Source organism: Pinus tabuliformis, chromosome 8, assembly GCF_031772625.1.
Source record: "Pinus tabuliformis cultivar Carrire ecotype Pingquan chromosome 8, CPIR1, whole genome shotgun sequence".
NCBI classification, from domain to species: domain Eukaryota; kingdom Viridiplantae; phylum Streptophyta; class Pinopsida; order Pinales; family Pinaceae; genus Pinus; species Pinus tabuliformis.
In genome coordinates, this window is record NC_142294.1 from 661,109,120 (window position 1) to 661,117,975 (window position 8,856).

Genomic DNA, 8,856 nt, shown 5'->3' on the forward strand with positions numbered 1-8,856 from the left:
ATTAGTGTTAGGGTTTTAGGTGAAATTCCTAGGAGTTTTGCTTGTTGGGTTTGTTTTTCGTTTTGGTTGTGTAGTGGCTCTGAGCCTAGAGGTTGTAGGGACTTCAGATCACCTTAGTTCTACCAGCTTTCTTATGAGTCTGAACATTAATGAAATCTCACCTTGTTTGAGGAATCCGCTTTGAGTTTTCTCTTTACAAAACTTTGAAAAGCTTGTGTTTGAGAGTTTGGATTTTCATTTTCAAAAAGAAAACGAAATTGGTTGTTCTTGACTGATTTGTGATTATGCATGAATTAGTCCTTAGCTTGCATCTAGCTGAGTAAAAAATCCTTAAAAATACTTTTAGTAGGCTTTGACTTCAAATAGGTTTTTATAGTTTGTAGCTCTCAAAGTTAGTCATTTTCATTAGTTTTGAGTGTGTTGCAAAAAATATATAAAAAATCTCTTTTGGAAAAAGTTTGTTTTTTGTAGTGATTGAATGCTTTGAAACGAAAAAGGGAAATCTTTGTGAAATAACTAGTTGTCTCGTTTTGAGTGCTTTGGAAAGGAAAAGCTCTTCTTTTAATTTGTTTAATTGAGAAAGATTTGTGTTTACAAAGTATTTGCATTCTCAAACTCTTTCTTAGTTTAGAAGTTCATCGAAGAGAAAAAGATTGTTTAGATCATCTTAGGTGCATTTTTAGTGATTTTGAGTCGAGTCTTCATACCACGAGTTTCATCTCCGCACCTTTGGACTTAAACAAAAACCACTAAAAGTAACGCTTAAAGTAAAATTCACCTAGTAAAATTTTTATTTATAGGGCTCTGATACACCAACTTAGCTTAGGCTAGTGTCTTGGAGTAGGAGAGTAATTTACTCTCCAAGGCAGTAAAAACAAACAAGTAGCTGTATCTTGTGGTAGGGAAGAAATCCAATTGTTGCATTTATACTCTGGGAAAGCTCCTCTTAAAGGAGAATCACGAGATCGTGTCTGAACCAGTGTGGGAATCAATCCTTCCTCATTGGGAACGATGCCAGATATTCACGTATTAAAAACAGTAAACCTCGGATTAACCATTTTCGAGGAGCCTGGGGTCACTTGTTGGTAAACCTTGGATTATGTCAAGGAGCCTTCAAGGGAATTGAGCTTGCTACTCTGCCCTTGTGTGCGTATCGGATCGTAAACTGTTCCCCCAGGTGTATTTGTCTCAGTTGGTAGCCTTAGTGGCCATATTCTTTAGGACTCTTCCTGAGGTGACAGTGGTGGGAAGATCCCACTGTACCTGGAGCAGACGTCGGCTAGACTCACTTGGATTTTCTGGGGGGTTCACTTCACTCGAGACGGTTAAGTGGAGGAACTTGTGCCAGTCTATTCATTAAGCAGGTTTCCAGGGTAACTGTTCCAACCGCCATTTCTGTACTGAACTCTGCGACGTTGGATTTCATCACCAACTAGTGTTTTCGGTCCGGAAAGTTACTGTTTGTGTGTCTTTGACCTCCTAGATTCTTTAGGCATGTGATTCAAATTTGTTTGGTTCTTTAGAGACTTTAGATGCTTTTCATTGATATTTTACTTTGTTTGCGTGTGAAGTAGTTAAAAGTCTTTAACTGTGGGTGAATTACCAAGACAGTCCCGTAGACTTCAGGGCCAGTCTCCTGAGATTATAAACGTGGCTGAGTTACTGAGGAAGTCCCGTAGACTTCGGGGCCAACCTCCTGAGGAAGTACCGAGCCAACTTGAAGGCTTAAAAGTCCTCGTAACTCCTAGAGACAGTAGAGTTGGGTCACCGGAAGAAGGAGAATCTTCTTTGATTGTACATCCTGATTTTCAAACGCCAGTAGCATAATATAATCCACAGTCAGTGTCTGTCTCCAAAATCGCTGGTAGCTTTTCATCTACTAGTGATATAAGTGAAGAACCCGAAATATTTGAGCCTAAAAGTGAATTTGCTGCTACTCCGACATCGGGGTTTGTTTCTCCAACTTTTAGTGGTCCTGGTTCACCTAGGGTAGAAAGAGTAATCACTCAAGATCTTCCTTTTGGACTTATTTCTATTGAAGAGCTTGCTCCGGAAGAAGAAGAAGTAGGCATCCCTATCCCTGAAAATCAACCTGTCATTGAACTAAGGGAGCGTGAATCAATTTTTTACAGTCCACCTAGGAGTAGTTCTTGGTATCTTTCTTTGACTAATTATTTAGAAAACTCAGGGTTAAGTTTTTCACCACCTTGTGCTCCTTGTCACTCAACACCTAGAGGTTTTTATACTCCCATAAATATGTCAGGACAGTCGTCCATGTTTACTCAATCGCCCGAATCCTTTTTGTACGGCGGTCCATCTGTTCCCTCTGGGTATCAGTCTCTTTCTGGTACTTTTCTGGGAGCATCTCCTCAACCCATTGAGCAAGGGTTATTAACTGGAAGCAATGGTACAAAGCCGTTGAGCGTAGAAGACATTCTTATGATGTCAGGTTCTATTCCCAATCCTCAACCTCAAGGTGGCCAGTTACCGCCTGGGGGGCAACCTCAAGGTACACAATTTGCATCTGGGGGGCAACCTCAAGGACAGTACATACCTACGGGACAGTATGTTCCTCAAGGTCAACCCTGGACTCAATATGTACCCCAAGGTCAACCCCAGTATCAATTTATACCTCAAGGTCAACCCCAGTATCAGTATGTGCCTCAAGGGTATCAACCCCAAGGTCAATACTCGAACCAAGGTTTCCAATCACCCCAAGGTCAAACATATGTTCAAGGAATGGGAAATGTACCTTTCAATTATCAATCCTACCCTCAACCCGGTTATGGTCCTCAATATTCTCAACCAGATATGGGTCAGTACCCCGGAATGAATATAGTGTGGGATCCATCGCAAACCCAACAGGTGTTGCAGCCAAGTGTACAGTTGTCATCTCAAACTGGACAATCCCTAGTTTCTAGTACACCCCAGCAACCAGTCCAGTCTAACATTCAAACTTTTGTACCTTCGGTAGTTTCTCAGCCTGGGCCTAGTACACCTCGTACTCCGCCTCAAATGACTCCTACAACTACCGCTACATCTGTTCAATCTACCCCACCTACTTCTGGAGTATCGACAGCTCCGGTTTCTATTGTTCCTGTATCTACTCCTCAGACATCTTTACCACCATCTGGATCTACGATTCAAACTTCGGTTCAAATGCCTGTAGGACAACCTGGTTTAAGTACGGTTATCACAAGTCAACCAAAATTCACCTATCAACCATACCAGGGACAGTACCAATTCAGTCCTGCTGTCCAGTAGCCAGTTTATCAGTATCAACCGTATCCTGGGTACACTTATCAACAACCTCAACAACCCCAGTATGGTCCGGTTAATCCTGGTTTTCCAGGAGGATACAATATCTCGAACGTGATTCCCATTCCTAGTTATCCTGGATATCCTCCTCCTGGGGCTGGTCTCATGACCCAAAGTTTTAGGGATCCTAATCGGCAGTTACCGTTTATCGCAACTTTGGACTTACCTGACTTGTCGCGCCTAACGAACGATCCCATTAATTATCTTCCGTTTTGGCCGCCAATGCCGAATAAGTTGCCCAGTGACATTCCCAAGTTCGAAGGTAAATTAGGAGAGGACCCGTCGAACCATGTGATGACTTACCACCTCTGGTGTGCATCTAACTCCATCACAGATGATTCGATCCATCTTAGACTTTTCTAGTGCACTCTAATTGGTCTCGCGGCCAAGTGGTACATTGAGTTACCGCGAGGCACTTTTTATAATTTTAGTCAGTTAGCTACCTCGTTTTTAACTCATTTTCAGTTGCTAGTCCGATATGACAATGGCGCAGAATTGTTAACTTCGCTAAAACAATCGACATCCACTTACATTTCAGATCATATTCATGAGTGGAGACGTCGACGTCATTTAGTGAAGGTATTTATTCCGGATCAAATGTTGGCTGAGTGGTTTGTAAAATCTTTGTTGCCAAAGATCACTGAAGATGTTGCTAAAGCCGGAGTGGTTACTGAGGAGCAAGTCATTGCTCAAGCATAGTACCTTGACTTGGTCTATACTCAGTCGGGTACGTTACACGAAAAAATCCCCGATCTTCCCAAGCAAAATCAAATCGCTGCAGCTCCTTCGGGATCTCATGCCGCTGATGGTATGATTGGCACGGTTAATACTAAAAGTAAGAAGAAGTCTTCCAAGAATTCTTCTCCTATCATAACCTTACCTGATTCCCCAACAGGAGATTCTTCTGCAGAGATTTCCGCCGATATTCACGTTGTAGATTCATCTACAGCCAAATCAAAATCCGGTGGGAAGAAGAAAGGAAAGAAGAAGAATAAAACGGACAAAGGAGAAACCTGAAAAGGCGGAATCCAATGACGAAAAGTGCAAACCTCGTTATCCTTGTTTCATTTGTGACGATGATCATTTTACAAGAGACTGCCCTCATCGTGCAGAGGTTGCGAAGATTGTCAAGGGTTCCCAAACTCCTGCTGTTTTGAAGGATCCTTTTTCGGCTAAAGACAGCAAGATGATAGGTTCATCCTCGAGTGCCAATGAAGAACCCATACTGATGATGTCCCATGTTAGGATTGTGACCCGATCACAAGATTATGGTAGTAAGAGTCCTCTTGATGGTAAAGAAGTAGAATCTTCTCATTCTAATCCATCAACCTCAGGTCCCGGTTCTAATCCACTACAGATCGAGAAACCTAATCCAGACTTGGTAATCAAACCGCCCGCCAAGGATATACTTCGAAAGTCAGCTTTCAATCCACATGCGAGAGCGGCTCAGAATTATAACATTGTTGAGGATTTAGCTGTTTCACCCTCAGCAATGTCGACTTTGGAAGTGCTGCAATCGTGCCCAGCACAACGTAAATTAATTTTGTCGTTTATAGGAGCTGTTGATGTTCAGGACCCGAACCTAATAATTTTCTATCTAGAAAATAGTACACCACGTTTGCCTCATCAAATGGCTTTCCAGATTCCAGTGATAGTAAAAAACAGGCCTATTCATCGGACTGTAAATGATGAGGGAGCCTCAACGTGTATTATGTCGATACAGTGTTGGAGATCGCTTGGTTCTCCTTCACTAAATCAATCCCCGACGATTCTAAAGGCATTTGATGGCCGTGGGTTTCATCCTTTTGGCATTCTACAGGATTTTCTTATAGGGGTTGAAGGAAAAACCGTTAGTTTAGATGTGGAGGTGGTTGATGCCCCTCTAGACTACAACCTTCTCTTGGGTCGAAGTTGGTCTTACGCTATGACAGCGGTCGTTTCATCGGTCTTTTGAGTAATAAAGTTTCCACACAATGGAAAGATCATAGCAATAGACCAGCTAGCTTATTTTTCATCCGACCCAGCCTCTTCGGAGAGTATTCAGCATGTTGGTAAAACGACTATCCCATATAAGGATGTTGGAGTAGGATTAGTTAAAGATGTCGGTTTACTGGGAACTTTTCTTTTTCCTCCAATCAACGCGTCATCTTCATTTGCAACCATTCATATGATTACATCAGACACCATTGTTTATGATGATCCTTGGATCATCCCTTCTGAATCTGAGATAGACTCATTTGGTAATTCCATGCCTTTGAGTCCATATGAAATTGCCTATGAAGCCATGCAATCGTTTGCCGACCTGTCTTCAACCAAAAATGACTTAATGAATGTGGTCCGTGAGGAATCACTTTTCACATCAACCTCGGATTTAACTACGTTTTCTGAACTTGTTCGCTCTGATGAGAAAATTCGTGAAATCCTATGCGTAGATTATTTACCATGGGAAGATCTCCATCACAAATCTTCGTTTTTACCTGAGGATGATCGTTTTGAAAATGATTTCTCATCAATTTTTACAACTGAATATATCAAGGAACCTCAGAATCCAATGAAACATCCTGATTCAGAGTTAAATTTGGGAAACATCTCTCGAACTATTCCTAATGACATTTCGGTTAAGCCCGGAATTGTTGAGAACATTCATATAGGTGCCTTGTGTACAGATGACGAAATTCAATTATATAAGGCCCTATTTCAAGAATTATGTGACGTGTTTGCCTGGTCCTATGAGGAAATGCCAGGAATTGATCACGCGATTGTTGTTCATGAGATCAAGACTTACCCGGACGCTAAACCCGTCCGGCAACGTTTGCGTCAGATTCACCCACGAAAAGTTGTTGTAATTAAAGTAGAAGTTGAAAAACTGTTGAAAGCAGGTTTCATTTATTCGATCCCGTTAACGGATTGGGTATCGAATATTGTTCTGGTTAACAAAAAGCAGGGAACAATAAGAATATGTATCGATTATAGGGACATTAATCGAGCCTGTCCAAAGGACAATTACCCAACTCCCTATATCGATCAAATCATTGATGATTGTGCCTGCAGCGAAATATTCTCCTTTATGGACGGTTTTTCGGGATACAATCAAATCAACATTCTACCTGCCGATCAACCAAAAACGGCTTTCATTTGTCCATGGGAGACATTTGCTTATTGCAAATTACCTTTTGGGCTTAAGAATGCTGGAGCAACTTTTCAAAGGGTGATGTCTTATGCATTTCATGACATCAAGCACATTGTGCAACCGTATCTCGATGATTTGCCTGCTCATTCATTACATCGAGCTGATCACCTCGTACATTTACGAGCAATCTTTATGAGGTGTAGGCATTATCGGATTCGTTTGAACCCACACAAATGTGTCTTCTGTATAGAAACGGGTCGATTGCTGGGGTTTGTAGTTTCGAAAGCCGGCATTCGCGTTGATCCCTTGAAGGTTGAAGCTATCATCAAATTGCCTCCTCCTTCGAGTCTTCGCCAACTCCAAAGTTTGCAGGGGAAAGCAAACTTTTTACGACGATTCATTCCTAACTATGCCGAGGTTACAAATGGTTTCACCTGGTTGTTGAAGCAAAACACTCAATTCTATTGGGATGAGATAGCCCAGAAATATTTTGATGCACTCAAACACGTGTTGACCCATGCACCGTTCTTGCATCCTCCCAACTACAACCAGGATTACTTCTTGTATCTCGCCGCCTCTCATTCCACCATTGGAATGGTCTTAGTTCAGGAAGATGAATCAGGAACTGAACATGTGATATATTACCTTACTCGAACGTTAAATCCAACTGAGCTAAAATACTCACATGTGGAGAATTGGCATTGGCAGTCGTTCAAGCTGTCCAACGTTTTCGTCACTACATTCTACTACGTAAAACTACAGTAATTTCGGATTGCAACCCTATGATCTACATTCTGACCAAGCAATTGCTAGGGGGCAAGTACTCTAAATGGATCTTTATCCTGCAAGAGTTAGACTTGGAATTTGAGAAATCTAAGTCTAAGAAATCTTTAGTTTTTGCGGAGTTAATGTGTGACTTCCCGCGTGCTGACACGAAAACTGTGGCGGAGGAGCCCATTGCGGACGAATCCTTGTTTCTAATTAGCACTTTAGATCTGTGGTATGGGGATATCATCGTTTATCTCCAGACCCAATCCTTTCCGCCAGAAATTTCAAGGTCAGAATGTTGGAAAATTCGATTCCAGTCCCAACAATTCAGAATTATTGGAGATACACTTTATCGTCGTGGGGCGGATTCTGTTTTTCGATGTTGCTTAACTCAGGAGGAAGCTGAAAGGGTTCTAAATGACTGTCACTCTGAAGCGTGTGGCGGTCATATTTCTGGGTTTGCCACAACCCAAAAGATATTGCGCGCTGGCTACTTCTGGCCGTCTTTATTTAAAGATTGTATTACGGCAGTCCAAAAGTGCCACAACTGCCAGATTTTTTATCGTAAGATGCGCGCTCCACCTGCTCCTCTCCACCCTATAATTTTCGTTGGTCCTTTTTCCAAATGGGGTATCTATTTTATTACATGTAACCCTCACTCGGCTAGGAGGCATGCGTATATCATCCTTGCGGTAGATTATTTTACTAAGTGGGCCGAGGCTATGCCTACATTCGAGGCAGATGGCAAGACAGCTGCAATTTTCGTGTTCAATCATATAATTGCTAGGTTTGGTGTCCCGCAAGTGATAATCACTGATCATGGGCATCATTTTCGAAATGTTATGATGACCGAACTTACAGGCCAGCTTGGTTTATGTCATGGTAGTTCAACCCCTTATTATCCACAAGCGAATGGTCTGGTTGAGTCCATCAACAAAGTTTTAGTTATCATGATCCAACGAATCATTGGGATTCATCGATCGAATTGGCACAACATGCTATTTTCAGTGCTTTGGGCGTACTAAACTTCAGTAAAAACATCAACAGGGTTCACTCCTTTCCAACTAATCTAGGGTTTGGAAGCCGTGTTACCCATTGAATGCGAAATCCCGTCACTGCAAATGGCCATCGAGTTACTTCCAGCCACTTTCGAAGAGGAAAAGCATTTGTTATACTTGCTCAATTAGATGAGAATCGACGTGATGCTGCATTGGTGATCGAGACTCACGCAAAATGAATGAAAGCTTAGTATGATCGAAATGTGACCCCTCGAAATTTTTCAAAAGGAGATCTAGTCTTAGTGTATGATCAAGCTAATGATAAATTAGGCGCTGGAAAATTCGTTCCTATGTGGCATGGTCCCTATGTTGTCAAGCGAAAGCTAGACAAAGGGGCTTATGAATTGGTAGACTTTGATGGGGACTCTTTGGGTAAACCCAGAAATGCCTTTACTTGAAGAGGTATTATGCTTAAAAGAATGGGTATGGAGATTTTTAGTTAGGATAGTTTTTCTTTCTAGCTTGTGTGTTTTAGTTTAAACAGTGTGCTTAGCTTAGAGAGTGTTTTTTCGTCATTATTCCTGCTTATCTTGGTTTTACTCTTGATATTGCAGATGTCGATGCCTCTCCAAACATACATTG